Source organism: Euwallacea fornicatus, chromosome 18, assembly GCF_040115645.1.
Source record: "Euwallacea fornicatus isolate EFF26 chromosome 18, ASM4011564v1, whole genome shotgun sequence".
NCBI lineage: Eukaryota > Metazoa > Arthropoda > Insecta > Coleoptera > Curculionidae > Euwallacea > Euwallacea fornicatus.
Genome location: NC_089558.1, coordinates 3,995,332 through 4,016,854, shown reverse-complemented (window position 1 = coordinate 4,016,854; position 21,523 = coordinate 3,995,332). Strand labels below are relative to the sequence as shown.

The 21,523-nt window shown below is 36.7% G+C and overlaps 1 protein-coding gene across 1 annotated transcript in view; it reads left to right on the top strand.

Moving 5' to 3' along the window:
* Positions 1–21,523, top strand: part of Smr (Smrter) — a 69,007-nt gene that overhangs the window by 10,731 nt on the left and 36,753 nt on the right. The gene's annotated exons all lie outside the window — the stretch shown is intronic.

Below are 21,523 nucleotides of genomic sequence, written 5' to 3'. Positions count from 1 at the left end.
AACATCGTTCTAAAATAAATTCCCCAACTCCGTCCAAGTATCGATTTCGGGAGTTGCCCTTGTGGAAATAAGTTAAGTGAAGGTATTTCCTCGGGAATTCCTCCCGGTCTCCCGGGAGTTTCGCAACTTCGTTCGTAATACCAAACTTGGGCTATAGGTTATTCGCGATACTAATGCTAAATTGCACCAGTGCAATAATAGTTCGAATGTCACGTAGGACTATTAATGATGTATTGAAATAGTCGGTTTGGATATTGCTAGGAGGTCGTTATATGGGGAAAAATTATTGCCTTGAGGAAACGCTCTTTGCGCCTTATTGAATTGACATTATGAGTCATTTAAAGGAAATTGTGTGTTGATTTAGTATAGTGATGGATAATCGGCCTATATTGAGAATTGTATAAATTATCCAAAAAACCATCAATTATTCGATAGAAACTTCTACAAATGAAAAAAAGCTCTAATTTTGACTGTTTAAACTCTCGTGAGTTACCACTGTTGGTAGCCCCTTTGACTAAAATCAGAAGTTTAATGTTGGGCAGCATATAATCGTCATTTACTAACACACGTTTTTAAATAAAAAGAGAAGATGTTGCAATTGCATCTAAGGCCTACTGCTACTACTTGGCTAGTGTCAAATGTCATAGTTCCGTCTTCGCCTAAGGTCAAGTAATAAACAAAGACAATTATATTATGCCGGTCGGATGGCGCAGGATAATATTATTTGATGACTCACAGTGGTGACAAATGAGAATTTGAATAGTAAAAACTTGCAACAAACACTGCGTTTCCAGGAAGGTTTGATTTTAAGAGGAAGAAAAAACATATATTTGAGAAAAAGATAATGACTTGGTATACAATGCAGAAGACGAAAGAATGACAGAGAATTCGCTTTGTTACGTGCTTTTTTTCAAGTTCTCACTCATGGTCTTTGAGACTTTCAGTGATTTTTTTTAGAGTTGTAGAGATTTTTAAAAATTATATGTTGGAAGGCGAGTTTCTAGTGCCGTGCTAAAGAACCGTACATTTTTTATATTGAATTCTCAAACACGTCTAAGTCTTGACCCTTTTAGGATATTTTTTTATGGAGAAATTTTGAGTTGATTTCTGACCATCGTGAGTATGTAAGGGAAAAGATTCAATGATATCTGGTGACGAATATTTCATTCATTTTTGCACCTTCCTAGTTATTTTTTTCAGCTTGCGTTCACTAACATTTAAAATATGCAAAAAGCGACAATTAATCGTCGTGTTGTTCGAAATATAAAAATTTCGTACTTAATTTTAAAGTCCACTGGGAGTATCATAAAGTCACAACTATTAATGTTTAATTTTTCTTTTCAGGTAAGATTAATTCGATTGCCTCCACCCAACTCACGTAAGTGAATTCAACGATGCCACATAGTTGTGACTTTATATACCATGCGTTATCGTTGTTCTGGTAACTTGCCACGGTATGTTCTAAAGCAAAAAACAATTATTGCCCTCCCACATTTCTGCGCCACTGGAGCACATTATCTCGTGGACTTATGATCTGGTCGGGTTTTCGCAATGACAAAGGCCCGATTTATTTTCGGATGGAACGCAGTCAAATAGCCTTATCATTTTTTATTGCATGCATGCCGAGTCAGTTTATTTTGTGATTTACATAGGAATTCAGGGTTTCTGCCCAAAAAATTGCTCATAACATTAAAAATCTGGGGCCAGCTGGGGAAGCAGATGTATATATTTTTTTGATAATCATATGTCTCATGTGTGATACATGATTAAAGTTCGAAATTCAGCAATTTTAAACTTTATTTATTCTAACTTCGTTCATTTAGTGAAATACTCAGAAATTTAGCACATGTGTTATAGAAATTTCCAAATTTCTAACTTCAGTCATGTGTCACATTCCGCAACTGTCATTGTCATTTATACCTACAGGGGAAGTGTTGTGTTTCGGATAATAAAACTAAGACTTCTCGGTGTCGAGGATGTATAGGTAGTGATGGTGAATCAGACCATAATGGTTGACATTTCCTTAAAAACTTCCTTCATTTGTCCGGAAGATTAATGGTCGGGAACGGCGTCAGGAAACAAAGAGGAGCGACTAACCCGGTAGAGGGGACACCGGATAAATGAGGTCGGCGTAATTGTCTTGTCTGCAGTTTTATTTTGAATTATTATTGTTGTAGCAGAGGTACATTCAAAGGCATTGTCTTCAAGTTTGTTTCAGCTCTCTCAGGTGTAATAAAGGCGTGGGGACGAGGGGCTTATTTAGAAAAACTGCAGTACGAGAGAATCCCACGCTTTCGGTCTCCAGAAGAGGAGAGTTTTCTAAGCAGTGTTTCTCTCGGTTTAGAATATTTCTTGTATCACTTAGGATGTCCAAGTTAAACCTGCCTAAGGGAATACATGTTTCTTTAGATTGGAGTTTCGCCTAAACGGGTTTCATCGGAAGATCCTGAAACGCAAGCTGAAACAGAATCTAAATTCAGAATTTTCCAAAAATGAATCACCAAGATCTTGCCTATCGATAACTTGCCTGTTTCCACTGAAAAAAAAATTACAATTCTTCGCTTCCTCTTTCAAATATTAAAAACAAGATTTAAGGCTCTGTTATTTCTGTAACTGTCGAAGATACCTGGGTATACTTAGGAATTGCACATTGAATTGTTCATGGAAAGTATTCTTCTGTGAATACGCCTCGGAAATGTTGAAAAGGAAAATTCATTGTTTTCCCAAAAATCAGTCAAATCAAATATTTATTCTCATTTGACCATATGAACACTGAGTAAAACACCAGTGGATGACGTCTATAGCATTGTCTTTGTATATTGGTCTATAGCCTATCGAGCTTATTTGAAAAAATATTTAAAAGTCATAAAAAGAGAAATCAATTTGATGTTAAACAGCTTTAAGAACATTCCACGTTCAAAACGTACCAAGACAAACCAACAGAATGAAAATAAACCCATAAAAACGTCATGTATGAAATTCCTTGCGAACGTGAGAAGTTTTATATTGGCGAAACTTTTAAACCTTTAAAAAGGAGAATTGAAGAATACCTAAATTACTTTAAAAATAGGTTTCATAGGGCAAACATATACAGCATGTCTTCGATAATGGTCAGAGATTTAAGCGGAACGGTACATCGGTACCAAGTAATCATTATCAAGGAAGTGTAAACTGAAAGAAAGTGCATATAATTTAATTAATAAAAACTGATGTGTGGGCTCTTGTTCGGTAATATGAGCAACACTTGGTTAGCTATGCTTGAGCATGAGGTCAACCTCGGACATATAAAAAGAAAGTCAATACTGACAAATACCACTTAGAGTAATCATTAACAGAGATAATAAAATTATAAATAAGACAGGTTGAGTTAGGTGTAAAGATGAAATACCGATCACTTACTCACATACCGTGCAATTCACATTACTGACATTCCATACTTTAGTTCTATTATTTTTCCCTTTTTGCTTCTGAAGACGGAGACACATTTGCCACCATCGGCGTGAAATTAACGGCTTTTGTCCGAGCCCTTGGTAAAGTTATTCTCAGTTAGTTTTAACTAAGAATAGTGCGCTCCAACAATCCCTACTTGTGCGTGAGGCATTATTTCCAAACAAAATGAACAATTCGTACCAAACGCATAGAGAATTCACTGATCATTTGAAAATCGAATACCGTCACGAGCAAAAGGTCAACTTTTTCTCGCCTTAAACACACCTTAAAAACACCTCACGCACCACAACCTCAAACAATAGACCCCCTAGGACACGGTCGCTTTGACTTTGCTCACCGGCAAGAATAAACAATCCTCAGATTCTAGTTCGGTAAAATGTGTGCATTTGCAGAATCATCATGCCGCTGCCCGACATAAAACGTATATTTATCTCTCAAGGCCTGCATGTACGGCAACACCGCTGCAACCGGCAACTGCGCAATGTTAAAGATAAAAACAAAACAAGCTTCCTGTGGAACACAACAACGCACGGTGCGGCAACACCGCCTCGGGCCCCGTTGTTCTGCCAGCTAGGTCAGTCCTTTATGGCGCCGTTGCCAGCTCACGATTGTTTTAATGTTGATGTTGTATGGAAAAAGTGTTATTATGCGAAATTGTTATTTGACCCAGTTGGGTGGAAAACGCAATAATAATAATTGTAGTTTGCGTGTCATAAAATCGTCATGTGAATTTTTTTATGGCGCAGAGGCGAGTTTTTGTTCTGAGATTTTAATGGAAATTCGACAGTTCAGTGGCTCAGAAAATTTAAGAATAAAATGAGAACGGTCGCCTGTGATGTAATTATTAGATTGGTAAGGACTGGTTCGCATGGAGGAGTGTCAGTGTTCGCGTTATACCATTTAATCGTCTACCAAATTGCCCTAATTATGCGGCAGACTTTAGGCCGACCTGTCACGAAACCTCCAAGCCGAGGGCAAATCGGTGAGGTATTTGGAAGTACATGCTCGACGTATTTCGAGGTATTTCCGAAGTCTTTTCAACGCATTTCCAAGGTATGTTTTGAGGTTTTAGACCGACTCGTCACAAAAACCTATAGATTGAAGGCAAATCGGTGAGATATTTTGGTGTACACGCCCCAGGTATTTCCTGGCGTTTCCGAGATATTTTCAAGGCAGTTTAAGATGTTTTGAGGTATTCCGAGGCGTTTCCTAAGTATTTGTGGCCGAACTTCTGTCAGCGATATACCCCTCGTTAAGAATGTAAATAATGTAAACAACTACAAGGTCGTCATTTTTTTAATTGTGGGGCGTCTGCCTGCGCCTTTGTTACAATCACGTTTTCACATAACAATATCCATAAGGACGACAGAGAATAGGAACAGGTCAACATCTTGAGGATTTTAGAGAGACTCAGCTAATTGATCAAATTTAATGTTTATCCGGGCACAAAAAATGGTATCCCATGTGATACATAAGCGTAAACAAATACCTTTTCTCACAATTTTGTTTGGCTTATTATTAATATGTCTCCTGACGTAATTAGTATATCGAATACCAAATCAACGTTTGAAACGCAGTTTCTTTATAGCTAATTTGACTGTGCTCAAACGGTGAAAAATCACATTTTATCTCCAGACTTCAAGGGACTCAGTTTAAAAAATGTCTATTTGTGGATAATAATGAATGTAAGATTAGAATGCGGTGATAATTAGTAAACAGTCATGTAATATTTTATTTTAATAGGAGATAGTCCGTTGCCATCATGACCTAACTTGGAATTTCATGGAGCATTTTCAGATATTTGATAAAAGCGGAGTTTCAAGTTTTCGATGCGATATTGGTGGACCAAATTACATTTTGCAGGATGGTGAATTTGAGTTCCTGCACTGGCTAACGTTTGTTTGTATTCCCCAAGTTCCCCCGTCTAAATAAATAATCTAGTTAAAGGAAAATTACGCCGGCTTCTATTAATACGGAGTTCACAACTCGGGTATTTATTTTTACGAATAATTCACGTAGAGACACTCAAAGGCATCCTTCATATTTAATGTTTCCATAAAATAACCGCCATTAGTGGAATAAAATAATTTAGAACGCATTTTGCTGTGCAATAACTAATGTTACAAACAATAATTCATTCAGTTTATGCCGGGTAAATGACTTTATTTTTCGACTTTTCTGTGCCAATGGTAGATCTGCATAAAATGCACAGAAATGTCCCTGATATATATCCCATTAAAATTTAAATTTAGTTCGATTTAATTAACGTTTTATAAAATATTGATGAAGCTTAAAACGATGTGCTAATTAAAAATTCGAGAGTATCATTCCTAAAATGTGGGTAAATTTTTAAAAGATCTATTAAATAGTAAAACAGATCGCATATATACCCAGGGGGGTCTTAAAAACTACAGTTATGCAGAACCAGAGTTGCCTATCTGAGAACCGCCATAAAATAAGAACCGGCTCCACCGGCCGCACCAACGAAGATAAATTTCCATTTTCGATTCTTACAAAAAAAAAACAACAAGGTTTAAAATATCATTAAATAAAAGGACTATTTTTTAACTCGTTTAAAAATTATGATCTACTCTCACAGGAATTCCTCTGCGATTAGCTTCTTTGTAAGAATCTGGTAGATCCCCTTTAAGGCGCGATTCCCAGGACTTATAGAAAGCACGGCAACTGCGCACTGAATACCACGCTGGGCAAACCCAAAAGGGGCGTGCGTGGTTGCCGATGCCCCCAGGGGCCCGCTTGCATTGCAATGTTGCCGCGCAACGCAGACCTCCCGCAGGGGCAGTTAGTTCAAAGGAACAGAGACAGACATAGGATGGAGCTAGGCAAAATTCTCAATGTGGAGTGTTTTTGTTTGTTATTCTCCATCTCCGTCTCACTTTGCGAGGGTCTTGGGTCTAAATGGAAAGTGGAAGGCTGGTCCCTGTTGTTAGTTTAGTCAGTCGCTTATTGGCCTTCAAATGTTGCTGGAAAAAGGGCGAACGAAGTTCAGGTTTTTGAGGGCCTTACAAAATAAGAAATTACCAATGGTAGATTACATATCTAGCTGGAAAGTATTTTTTTTTTTTGTTGGGAAGATAGAGAACCTGCGATAGCATCAAAGAATGCTTTTGACCAACTACATAGTTATTTATATAGATAGCTCTACTTTGATGATTTATAACATTCCAAGAATGCTATAAGTCAAACGTCAATATTTCGAAGACAGTTCAAAATCGAAATAATATGTAAAAAATGTAAGACAATAATGAAAATCTATTTATAATCATAAAACCGAATTGGCAGTACTCTTGATAGTGCGCTAGCTTGATGTAGTTACTTTGCGAATTATCATTTCAATATACCTGGCCCAGCAATTATTGCGTTGAAGGTTATTTTAAGGGAATTTTTCTGCGTTTTATTGCACATTTTCTAAGCTAAAGGTTTAATTTAGTCAGAAGTTGTAAAAAGAACGATTTGGGCGTTAGACATTTGACATACCTTGAGGCTGTAGTTCACAATATTTTCAGGAGGAAATTGGAGGTCCATCAATTGTATAACTTTGAGCCATTAGGATTTGCAGACCGAGAATCTTGAAGAATTGTCGAATTAATTTTAAATTTGACTGGAAAGTTAGTAATGGACACACATATGTACCGACACACGGCTGAAACAATTCAATTCTTGAAGGCCAGGAATGCTGTGACGCACCACCAGATTGCATACTGCTATTTTTTTACAACTATTTCTAAATTGCACATAATTAGGAATTATTTCCCATCCCAGCATTTTGCCAACGCGACTTTTGACCAACCCAAATATCCGTTTAAAGTATCTTCATTAAGCGCTATCCCGTTAGTTTTGGCATCGGATGCGCTCAGTGGGAATTGGTCCAAAAGGCCTTCGGTCTCGTTTCCAGAACAAATGCCAAATCCCCGTTTCCAGCGATTCCTTCGTTCCCAAGAAATTTATCATAAATTTCGCGCTTCGAACCAAACCGGAGGTACATGGCTGGCTAAACACTCTTGTTCTTCCTATTCGTTGGAAACTTGCCACGCAACCATGTCTTGAACACGAGATTTATGTTCCGACGTTTTTGCCTCCCCGTCAAGGATAGAAGCATTGAATATTCGTAACCTCGTGACTTTTCATGGTGTATTTTCCTCGATTTTGGGCTCATTTTCAGACTCTTTATGGAGGGATCTATTATTGGTTCAACTATAACCCCACTGCAGATATGTCAATGCATTTTTTAACCAGCTTCTCCACTAGTTTTCTAATTTCAGATATTTTTCTTTGCACCTACACATACCAAGGGGCCTGTTTTCACTTCCAATTGATATGTGACCCGAAAGGTCCTGTAGTAAAGTAAGGGTAAAGAAGGCCTAATGGTTTTTTTTTTCAATGCCTTTCGACCACAGATACTATTATGCTTTATAATAGAATCGCTAGACGAAAAAGGACGAAAAGCCACAAGGTTTTTTACGCCTGACCATGGAAAAAACGAGAAATGAACAGTACACCTGGGGGCCCACAAAAAATTAACCCAAAAAGCAGTGTTTCGGCTTCTTTCTGGAGGTTTTAGGCACAGGTTGTGTTTGAAAACTGTGTTTTTTTTGTTATCGGTGAGGTATTTTGGAGCGTTGGATTTCTTGCGGACATTGGATTTGCACTGCAATAATAATTCCGTTGAAATTAGCCATAAATTACCCGATTCCGCCGAAAACGGAAATACGGTTTTTTCCTATTTTCGCTTTATTGGCACAAATACGTTCTGGATAAGAGTAGAAAGTAAAAGAGTTGGATTTATATTTGGAATTGGGAGATTCATTGAAATCGATAGGAAATTTATGTTGTGATTGGTTTTAATCAGTGCGAGATTGAAAGTTTCGAACATATAACAAACTCACAAAGAAAGAAGTACTGTGAAGAGTAGAGTAAGAGGCAGTAAGAAGTAATAAAAAGATCTATAATCCAGAAGTTTTTTTTACGTATATGTAATTTGCATATGTATATGATAGAACTCATCTGATATTCTCTAATTTCTACTTCTAAAAGGAAAATCGAATTTCTCCCCAATTTTTCATCGAGTTGTCATTAAACCTTGCATGAGACCGTTCGAACTAAGACTCACAAGTACATAGAATTCGGGAATTTCGGGGCCGACCTTTCGGTCTAGCCACCGCTAAAAGAGGACGAGGGTTGACACAGTACAAGTGTCACATAACCTACCCACATCAAACTCGATGGGACCTATTCTGGTACAATTTCTTTGGCGCAATGAAGCCGGATATTATCTGCGTCGCCTCGTGCATTCACATGGCGAGATTTAATTCGGAAAGAGCATTTTGAAAAATTACCAGTCGACAGGTACTAATTACTGTCTAGAAACGAACCACCGGTAACATCGGGGCCATTATTCTTAAATAATTTTAATTTGTACCTAGATTGCTCTAGAATTTATAGCTGTTCTAGAAACTTGGCCGGAAGCCCTGCGTGAGCCTGGCAACGCCGCTTATGGCCGAAAAAAGCATAATCGGTAACGAGTCCTTGTCAACCCGGTTTCATTAAAGGCATTATCCTGCCAGTATCAAGGGCTTTTGTTACATCTTCATTACGCAAATTATGCAGATTTTTCTTCGCGATGAAAGGAAATGGAAAATAGTTTGTTTTTCCGGAGATGATTTGGCAACAGAGGCATTATGGCGCCGGTCAAATGCCCGTTCTGGGTTCTCCGAAAAAAGGCCCAGTGAGACAAAACGGCTGTGTGGCCGCGACGTTGCCGGTGCAACTGTGCACTTGCTGGTTGCATTCAAGGCAACGTCGCAAAGGGAAATTCCGTGTTATTGTGTTGGGTCACAGTTGGGTATTGCGTGCATGGGTATAGGCTGGCGGGTGTGTATGTGTGATAGCATTAAATTTTTGATTAGCGAGGGTTTCGGGGTTTTTTGCTTTTAACCGGAAAGGTTTTTAAAGAAACTGACTGTACGATATGAGTTGTTTAATTAGAATATACAGTTTTATATTTAATATGATAAGCTTCTCATCAACTTCCGGTGTAATTTTAAATGCAGTCTTGAAGATATTTTGGTTGCATCGCTTCATTCGACAACCTCATGCGGCCGAATTTGAAATGTTTCAAATTATAATTTTTTCATATGCGATCGACGCAGTTTTCGGTGGCACACTCCGTACATTCTAACTTAAAAAAGATTTATTTCTTCCCATTGACCTAAGGCTAATCGAGTAATGTTTCTAACAACACTGCAAAATGAAGTTACATGTCAAATACACTTATCCTCCGATTTACACGTCTTACATGAGTTCGCTTTACATGGTTTATAAATTAACGGATTTCAAAAAATTGGTAAGATATTAAAGTATACTTGGCCAAGTATACGCATAAACGTATATTTGAAGATATTTTTGAGTCTTATTCCTTTGATAACGGTAACTTCAACAACAAGGGATTCTCAGTGTTGTAATATATATACATATAGGAGAATCCCCATAGCATGTACATCTGTATTTCACAACAGTAAAACCCACTGGTTCATGTGAACTACTACAGAATCATTTTAGCAGCAAAGCTTATACATATTACTTACGTGTTTATGTATTTGGACGGTAAGTTTCCAACACCTACAGTTTTTTTGGCGTTTTGTAATTGGGGTAAATTTTTCAAAAATTTAGAATCCCTAAGGTTTTGGAAAAAGCCAAATGAAAAGAAAAGTAATTCCTTTAGAAAGAAAAACTTAAATATTACAACGTCTACGTAATAGCGAAAGAGTAACAGATGTTGCTAAATTTTACTCCATGAATGAAGTCACAATAAGGACCATAAGAAAAAATGAAGACTTCATCAGAAAAAGTCTAACAGCTGGAACTTGCAGCAAAATGAGCACAATTTCATATGTAAGAGATGTTGCAATGGAAAATACTGAAAAGGTATTAGTTAGCAAAAGCAAAAGCCATAGGTGATTCGAGAGATTGAAACAAAGACAGTCTACACATAATCTAAGAACGAAAGGTGAAAGTGCGTCTACTGATTCGGATGCAGCACAACAATGTCTCGCAAAATTTGCTGAAATCATTGCCGCCAACTCCTATACGCCTGATTAGGTCTTCAATGCTGATGAGTTGGGATTATTCTAAAATGCCTGAAAGAGACTATTTAGTTAAAGCTCACAAGTCCTTTAATGGTCCTAAAATAGCAAAAAAATCGTATAACAGTTCTTTTCTGTTGCAATGCTTCAGACGGTTTTCTGAGAAAACGATTGGTTATCAATAAATCAAAAGCACCACGCTTATTTAAAGGAAGAAACGTCAAAAACTTTCCCCTTTATCGGAAGGCTAATAGAAAAGCATGGAGCGCTGCCATAGATTTAAATTAGGTGGTCAAGTAATGGTTTCATAACTTATTTCTGAGATGTTAAAAGTTATTTAAGTAAAAAGGAAGTGCTTTTTAAGGATTTTCTATTAACTCAATGCACTAGGTCATCCTCTAGATTTACGACACAAAAATGTGAAAGTTGTCTTTTTATCAGAGAATACAATTTCGTTATTATAGTCGATGGATCAAGGGATAATTTCGACTTTTCAAGCACTGTGTATCAAGCAAACTTTCAGACACGTTTTAGAACAAAGAATGATGAATTTCTTACTCTTATGGGTGTTTGAAAGAATTTGATAATCTTAGATTGTGTTAAGGATGTTGGACAGTCATACACCCAGATCAAACAATCGATACATCAACGTGTACTGGAAAGCAATGTGACCGGATGCTGTTGAAACTGAAACTGATGTATCATCACTAGGGCATAAATATTCTCAAATCACTCGGTTTTCCCACACTACAGGAGCAGAAGGTTTTGAAGATTCATCTGAGGCAGATATTGAAGAAATAATGACTAATGAACTAAATTGAGATGAGATGATTAACAATTGAGTTATTAACATGATTCATGAAACAAATAAACATAACGAAGAAAATGATTCTGATGAAGAACAATTTGAAGTAATTGCGTTTACAGCAAGAATTAGTAGTACTTAAATTGGAAAGAAAATTAAGCGATCACTTTATATAATGTGACACGAATGTTGAAAAAGCTTTCCGATTTCAACGAGATCTTAGTAAGTGCTTAAATTGATATGAGGAGGTCTATAAAGATTTAACAAAAAACCTACGGAAATGTTAATTACGGATTTCATTATAAAATCTTGATGATTTGGAATTTTCTCTAATTCGTCATCCATTGAACTAGAATCGCATCAAGAAATCTCAAGTGATGAAAGTGACATCATACCCTTCAGGAAGACAAGACTAATAATTCTTGAAATTGACGACAGTAATTAAATTTATAATTAATTTTTTAAGGATCTTTTTGATTTTTCATTCCCAATCTAAAATGAATAAAATATGTACGGATATTACCTAAATATATTATTTGTTGTTGTTTTATGAATGAAGTAAAATTTTAAGATTTTCAAAATGTGTTACTCTTGTTTTACATAAATAAATGACTGAGTTGTACACATTTTAGGTGTTTTTCGTTTTACACGGTTTTAACTTAGCAAAATCCAACATTTCAATTTATACGGTTTTTATGTTGAACCTCTCTTCCGTATAAATCGAGGGATAGGTGTCCAAAACATACAGTTACTTATGATATTCTCCTTTTTTTTAGATGATTCCTGGACGTTAAAGCTTTACTTGTTATATATTTTTATATTTTCCAAATAAGAGCTCCACATTCAGCCTTTTCAGTCCAACAAAAGGAGCATGTCGAAGCACTTCGAAGCTTTCCGAGTTTATAAATTTACTTTTCCATGCATTTTAACCGTTTGCAAATATCTATTTGAGACTCCCCTATATTGTTTGATCGCCTAATTTTCGCTAGTCTAGACTCATTTAACCGCATGATGAGCGTATGACAATACCAAGAATGAGGGTCATAATGGTAACCATTATTTACTATGACAATGCTGCAAGTTAGTCACGCGGATGATGATGGCAAACGTCCATTAGGTGTTCACTTACCTGCTTGAAATTTGACCGCAAGTCTGATTTGCTGAAGTAAGCTGATCCATGGACAGGACACCATGACACAGTAACCATTTTTCTTAATTAAAAAGTTGTCGTGTCCGTGACAAATCGCCGTTATTGTTTTGTTTTTCATTCATCAATCACGGTTTCGTGTGATAGCGCAAAACGATTTCACCAATTGATTCGACCGGAATCGCTCTTCGGCCAGAATCAAATTTATGGAATTCCAGGAATAATTTTTGACGTCAAGAGAGAAAAACCCCATTTGTTAGTTAGCGTCAAATGAAGTCCCCCTTTACTATGAGGTAATTTCAGATTTGAAAATTTTTAATTTTGCTATTCACGCATCCTCAAAAACATATAATTGCTTTTGTATTCATATATTCAACATATTCCTAATTAGCAGCGTCATTCCTTCCTTTCTCCCGTTTAGCAGGAACGACTTTTATCCCAATAAAACCGGATATTCTGGCGCAATTTACAGTTTGCGAAACTGAAATTTCAGGTGAAAACATTGCGAGTTCACAATAGGATTAATAAGCATAAATCAACAGAAGTACTGCTTCTAATCTGGGGACAAAGCAACTAGCGATAACGCAATAATGAAACAGCACGTTGAATGCGTTAATTTAATAAAATTGTTCCAAATCGGCTATTGTCCCGAAATGTAGACCAAAATCACTGAGCCGGGAAGGTTTCACTATAAAATATGTAATAATCAAGCTTCAATGTCAAGTTTTTGCGCAATTAATTAATTTATTAATTATCGCCGCACCCTAGAAGTTTTAAATAGAATCTCGGTGGATACGCCCCTGATCCCTGATTCGACCCAAAATGAGAGTTGCCGGTTAATTCCGCCCTTAAAATGCACCTGTTTCGAGACCCATATCTTTAAAAGGCTTTGTGTTCTAGGATGTAGGAGATTTAGACGCATTTTTAATTAAAAAAAGGGATGAAGAATTTCAAGGACAGTGGGTGTGGTGCTGTGCAGCCTTAAGGGTGGGCTTAGTTGACTCGATTTTTCATTTTGAAAGTCGAGTCAACGAGAGGTGGTCTAAACCGACTCAAGACTCCACCATTCGCGTTTCAGAAACTAACCAATATTGGTTACTTGTGTCTGAAGTTGCGCCATTAGTTGCTGACGAGTTATGATTTTTTTAAACTCCAACGCAGGAGTTCAGAATTAACAGTTTTGTCACAAAGTTTTTTTTTGTTTTTTCTAGTTTGAATTCAAACCAGAGAATTTAGTTCTCTGCCTGGATTTTTTTTTATCTTCTAGACCGCAAAGTGCAGTAAAAAAAAGTTGGAATTGTGACTTGAAATTGGAAATTTGATTTTCTCACCGGAATTTTAAGATTTGTCATTTTTTTGGGCGAGGAAAGGACAAACAAATTTGTGATTGTTATCAAGTATTTTTGAAATTTACACCTGTAATTAAAAACTCAGTTTTTTTCTCTTATTTTAGACCTTCTTACATTACTCAGACAGAATGTGTGATTTCCATTTTAGCTTTGTATCGATTGAAATGAGAGAGTCCCTGCACTACCATCGAAAAGGTCCGTGTCGTAGTAAGGCGAAAGCTAAAACCTCCTCGTTAGGATCCATTTTCTTCTCGGCTAAACTGGATTTGGTTCTGTGCAGGAATATCTTTTTTTAATCATCTCTCTCTCAAACCGCTGATTTAGTCACCGAACTGTACTCCATCGCTCGGTTTTTAGGGCGACAAAATCGGTGATACAAGCTACCAACTGGCGCTATTCGGTGGCGCAACAAAATGGCCCCTCTTGAGAGCCGCAACGAGTTGCACAACTTACCACTTTTTAACCGACGTGATATATCTCATAACTTCCGAGATCCCTAGAATTAATCTCAAACCTGCTTCATGCAGGATTCAAATTCGAACCGAATTAGGATCTCGGAAACGGTAAAAGGTATAGCATACGAAATGGACACAGAGCTCTGATTTTTCGTCGTGTGAAAAGAAATCTGTTAATTTTCGAAAATACCGACATTAAGGAAAACCGTTTTTTTTTTTGCGGCTTTAGTTAATGTAGGTGGGATCAGATTATTCATAAGATCTACTTTTCATTTTAGCACTTCTGTCCATCTCATTACTTCGTTTCTGATTTCATCACATTGCTAGTTTCATCATGCGTTCATCTTACCAATTAAGTGTAAGCAATCAGCTCCTATTAAAAGCGATAATGAAGTCACATGCTGCATAGCAACCAAGTACAGACAAAACTGAAAAAATATGTAAGTCAAATTGCTTTTTATCTGCCGATTACATTAGAGGCAGTTTTATGGAGCAAAAATTAGCATAAATGTTGCACGCAATTTCAGTTCGATAAAAAAAATTAAATATTGGTTTTTGGGATCAGTATCTTTAAGGACCGACCCGTCCTGTAACGTCCAGTTAGGGACGATAGCTGTCAGTTAACAACTAACTGATAAACGAAGCATTTTTCGACTGAAGTTAAGGTTAACCGACAGTTGAAGTAAGGGCAGCTATACACGAGACACTCCGGCAATTCACAGAGAGGTTTTGACTAACGATTAGTTTTGATTGCGAGTCATTTCACATGCAGTTCAGCCCGACGTTGATGATTGGGCACTTTTTCTTTGCGCTTCAATTTCCTTTGATATATCAGTATTAAGGGCAAAAACGCATCTCTAGACTCGCATTATTAATAATACGGGACTGCTGCACGGAACGCAAGTCTGGGGAGGCAGACATTGTTCTTTGCATTCATTCCTTCGGCAGTGTCGTAGAAGTCCCTGACGTTTGTTATGCAGTGCCGTAGAGGCATAAGTGTTATTGTTTGTTGTGTAATATGTAAATGCACCTTTTGCCGTTTTAATATTCCCGTCGAGTGCGTCCTGAATAGCGAAGCATTGACCTTTCGTGCGGCAGATGCGCGGCACCCGAGGCAAAAACCCCGCTTTTAAGGTTAAAACCTGTGGTTAAAACCGCTAATAAGGCTTATTTTACGCAATCCATACTATGTTTAATTGGCGATCAGGGAACGAGTTTTATGAAAAAAAACTCATAAACAACTTTCCAAGGGGCCCCTTTTGGAACCGGACACATAACGTTTTAAAAACGGTTTCTGCGAGGTCATTTCCACCGGCTTCTTGGGATTGGAGCAACTTCTAGAAACCACACACAAAAAACCCAGGACATTTTAACCTATATTGAACAATTTATTTGTGAGTACGGTGGAATAGCGCACAAAGACCATCATCAAACCAAGATAAAAACATTTGACACATATTGGAAAGGCCTTAAATGCTGTTTAATGACGCTTGTCGGCTTTTAGGTACCCCAGCGGTGGCCTTTGATCATCTATATAAGGCTCACAAAAGTGGAAAGTTCAAAACATGTAGTATAACTAGTTCTCTGGGAAAGTTCAAGGAACCGATCGTCTACTGCTGGGATTATTGTTGAGCGTTGCCTGAAATGGTAATGAAACTGGAGAACGGATATATTTCGCAAATGTGCAGTACAGGCGTAAAATTAAGCTGGACGGAGAGAGGACGAAGGCGTACAGGAAAATTTGATCAGGTTTGCCACAAAACTAAATTGTCATGAATGCCTAAATAACGCATAAAGACTACCTGAAGGCAGTTAGAATGTAATTGAGCGACACCTGCTGAGTATTGTCCAAGTTAGATGCGAAGAATGGGTACCTAAGAACGCGGGAATTTTGAAAATTGAACGATGCGACATCGAAAGTGAATGGTACAGACAGAGATGCAGAATAAACCACTTATATCCTATATAGTCATTCAGTGATAAGGGAAAATTCACTTCATCTCATGAGGAAGTTCAACAACTATTGCATGTTGCAATCTAGAGGTGTATGTCCTGAATAGAGGACATATTGACACAGTTTGCAATAACATCAACAAAAATACATAGGTATATTGTGACACTCTGTAATATATAATACAAGGTGTGTCAAATTCACGCGGTACCGTTGAGATCTTAAAAAACGGCAATTCGAAAGTATTTTTTGAACAGAGACAAAGTTTGCAAGATTCCTTTTTTATGTTCAATATCTTCTTTGGGCATTTCTTTTTCAATATTCACCACTATATAGCTCGACACCGACAACTTGATGCCCATCCTTTCCTAGACGCCTATCAAATATTTTATTTATCTAGGACGAAGTCTCTTACCTAGCAGTCTTCTTTAAGATTTTAAATAAATACTCTAGAGTCTCTTGGGTGTTGCCATGTGCTCTCTCGAATTTGTTATAATGCTTATAATTACAACAATGTATTACAAAAACGATGAATATGGGCTAACGAACGTCCTGTTGTAGTAGTAAAACGAGTTATAGAGGAATGACCGACAGTTAGTGATTCAGGTCCCATGTTGTTTCCACCCAATCTGATTCGTTATCCGAGTACAGGATTAAATAACCCCTCAATATTCTCTTGTCAATCAATCATGGTTCTATTGATTGCTTTTTAAGTCTCCCTAAAACATGTCGGGCGGTCCCCCCAATTTTTTTTTTATCAGGAGCGACACAAAACAGTTTAAGGTTGGAACTTTTAGCGTTAACACAGAAGTAATACGAAGTTGGTAATAACATTACAAAATGAAAATTTGCAAGTAAATCTGCTTTGCGGCAATTTCATTGCTTGCAATTGACCATTACAGATCGATAGAGAATCAAATTGAGCATAAATGGTCACAAAGTAAAGCAGATAATTGAAGATTTTTATGGGTATTTACGCTCAATTTCGTTCCCTATTTGTCTGTAATAATGAGTTGCAATCGATCGAATATTGGCATTTAGTAATTTCATTACATAGTTCATATTCATTGTGCCTACCCTTGTGCAATCGCTAAAAATTCTTCTATTCAGTTAGACCCGAATGGGGTTTATTTTTGGAAATGCATTAATCAAAACGTAAATGTAAATACGAACAATTAACGTTATTTATTTAGCTAGACTGGTCCATCGGACAAAGTCCGACAAGCGTTCGTATTTGCTGATTGTGTCTACAGAGACCTTGATTTTTGCCGATTCAGGTTTATTTGTCTTCAGGTGAGTAATCCCAGATGGTTTTGAATATCGCAGACGTATCATAATTTAATGGCATATTTCACTAAAAACAATATTGTTTCCAGTAATTCGAGGTAATTACTGAGAAATTCGTTTATAATTGCAACAAAAACACTTCAACGTCGGCGCCATTATATTCTCATTAGGTCAAAAGTCTTTTCTAAACGGGGTGTATATGTGTGAACTTAATGGATTTATAAAAGAAAATTTCAGCAAACATTCAATAATTAACATTTTTTCTCTCAAATAAATCTGTAAATTTCAAAACCATGAGGCTGGTACTACATTATGTAAAGCACAAGAATTAATTGCTTTCTCAATGATGTTGATGTTACAGTCTTGGCAACATCTGCAATTGCCGCAAATCACATTCGTAATTCCCAAATCCCTTCGCAATCAGATAGAAGTAATTTACTGAATTACATCAGCAGTTAGTTGTTGCTTTATGTCACCCAATGTGAGTTAGTTATCTTCATAATTCATAGTGTGATAAACATTTATTATGCAGATTATATTTGGTAGAATGTAGATGAAAATTGGCAACAGTGCTGTGAAGGAGATTTAACTAGAATGTTCTAGAACTTTCAAGATCCTTCTGGTGTGTCATGACAACAAGTTAAATGTATCTCATTAATTTTGAAATCTTCAGTACATTGTTGTTCGAAGCGTCTTGCATTTGTGCGGATGAACAAAAGATATGAGAAAAACGCCACAGTCAATTTTCCAGATCTTTCGAATTCTGCATTCGATTCGAACAGGATACGTCAAGAAATTTTCAAGAGATAGATAAAAAAATCCTAACTAATCTTTGGTTTTCTTTGAAAATTTAACCTGAAGTCGTAGAACTGTTTGCATATCTGAATTAATTCTCTGATAATCCGGAGAATTTCGTCGAAAAATGACCAAATTAGAGAAAACGAACTAATTTTGTCTTTTTGTCGATCTATTAGTAAAAACTGATTTTAACAGCTACTAATTTTCTTTAGATTTTCATGACCCCTGATCACATTAGCAAGATTCAGCTAAATGACTTGTTTTAAATTAAATATGGCGGAGTGAGAGTAACCTGTGTCTGATAAACCACCCCAGAGGATTTCATACTGGAGATCTCTACCTCACATCACACTTCCTCGAGCGCAGATTCACATAAGGCCCCTTTTAGAAATCACTTTCACTTAATGACATTTACCGATCCGTTCCTCAGTAGATGACGCTCTTTTCAAAAGCCAAAAAGGGTGATCGTATTTCCAGATCATTCAGCCATTATTTTCCGCGCATGCTCTTAATGGAAACGGAAGATATATTGTAGGTATCAACTGCGCATCCACCTGTCTACTTTATTACTCCTAGTAGGAGGATCAATACTACTCGTCTAGCTTTTGTTTTCGCATGTATGTAACCTTTGTATCATGCGGAACTCATGGTTTAGTACAGAAAATTGTATCGGGTAATTAGTATATGCGTTAAATACTACGTATAGAGCGTAATTTGCACGAATAAACTGTCAATTGCGCCGACAAGTTAGAGGCAGCTTCCAATTTTTTTGGTATTAACTTATCATTATGTTCAAACTCGGTAATGTTTATTGATAAGAATAAGTTTCATTTATCGCTTTTTGTGAAATTATTTCAGATTTTTTTTTTCGTTATGATATAGAGACATTCCCAAATTTATCGATCTAATATACAATCTGCGTGAACCATAGCCAGTAACGTGTATAATGGTATCTTCTTTCCTTTCAAATTTAACTGCTTAGCAAGGCAAAACGGCAATTTTTAAAAACGAATTTTTCTCCTCAAAAACGATAAAAAAGTTGAGCCGTACCTGTTTGCGACAATTATGATTTTAGCTGCGTCTTGGAAACTCCAAAATTGTCCCATTTTCACAAAATATAGTCACGTATGTGTTTAAAACGTTTCGAATTCCATAAACTTCATCACCTGCCTTTTCAAAATATACATCTGCATGTAGGTGGCGTTGAAACGACCGTATCGCTGAACGCAGATGTTTTTCGTATCCAAATAGCACTGTTATTGCTCTTTGAATTCGACACTGGCCGTGGCATGAGCATATAAAACACCCCATAACCATCTCCCAGAACAACTCTAAAACTTGAGAAAATGGCAGCTGCAAAGGATTATAAAATTCAACTTTCGAGGGGAAAGTATGACTTTTTCCGTTCGTTTCCGAAATGGGACGAAAATAACACTGCTAACCATGACCATGAAGCAACCCATTATATTACAATTAGAAAATTGTACGAATTACGTTATTATTTAATGACGCAAGACCGAAATGATTGCTTTTATTTCATTTAAGGACGTGTTGTGTTTCGTTATCCTGTTTGCGCTCCACTTAGTCTATTTTTATCGGTACCAATCAATCATAACTGCTCCCATACTAAAACGTGTGATTCGGCAACGCTGCTTCCAAAGGAGCGTTGGCCTGAGAGAGACGGACTTCGGTTATCTTCCTTGCTCCAAAGAATTTCTGGAAGTGGGGGAATGCTTCTCCCGTTTTCCCTCACCTCGCCGCAGTCATTCCAGTGTTTTGTTTCTCTTTTTTTCTGGAAACTTTTCGCTTCCCAAACTTTTCGTGTAGTGTTCTCCTCGGGTGATTTACGAAAAACTTTTTGGTAATTTATTTGGGAAACTTTTACCGGAAAAACTGTAAACATGGTTGGTCAATATACAGGAACGTCTTTTCAAGCTTTGTTAGTGTATGGAAATGTTTTTTTTTAAAACATTTTTTGCTGATAAAATGTTTTTTACATCCAAATACGCAAGAATGCCGTATCATGCTCGTTTCATTGAAGCCATGAGTGCCCAAGTTAATCCGTAAGCTTTTTGCAGTTTTACCTTGAAGGCCGTTCCGTTTACCTGAATTTGTCCGTGTGACTCACAATTTTCGGTCTAGGTATAAAAATGATGTTAGGTAACGAATACAAACTTTCTGTTTGTTACGCAGCTGCAAAAATTAGTATACGGGAATGTCGGTTGGAGATACAGTCTTGCACAATCTAGTTTAAAAAAAATCTCAAACTTGTACTCTTGATTTTTTTGAAATTTTTATTTTCTTTTTAGCATATGATTCAACATTAAAATGTGCAAATTACTTGATTTCGTAAGAGAAATGGGATTTTGTCGGCAAGTAGTTTTTGCCAAAATGGTGGAAATTCATGTCGAAGACCTTACGTTTTCTCATTTTCTTTTAAATCAATTGAGAAACGAGTTAATAATGACGGGCATGTGGCGCATTATTGATCTAGCCAGTTAATCGAAGACAATGTTCTGATTTATTGCTGTTTTATTTATGGTTGTCATGGAAATAAATGTCACATGAAACGTCAGAATCGATGTTATGATTTAAGACGAGTTGTGTTTCAGATTTGATTCAACCTTAGTTTGGGTAAATTTATTGTAATGAAAATGTTTAATGTAGTGGAGAAAATCGTATATACACTGCGGTGTGGTAAAATACTTAGCTCCCTCACGTCTGAGATTTCTCGGCGTCGTGCCGCAAAAGGGATTAAAACTTGGCGTTCGGGTAATAATAGTGTATTTAACACCCTTGAAGTATAATTACTATTCTGAATTTTAAGAAAATATAGAGAAGCTAATATAACGTGCAAACTCCCAAAAAGCACATCAAATATTCCTACATATGAATCAATTATCATACAAATAGAGAAATCAAAAAGCTGAAAATGCTATTTTTATCGTAAATGAATGTCTGTTCCGCAAAAGTAATAAGTCAGCTCAAGATCAGAAAACCCTATATTTTTGACATTGGAAAGAAGATTCCCGTTGAACAAAGCAACAATATGCGAGGTGTTCAATTTTAAAAAGCAGAAGTTTAGTCTGCCATCCTTTTTTTGAGACATCCGGTATACATAATTCAAATATGTACCCTCTGGAGTATCAGCAATCGATTTTTGGATTATATTATGAAA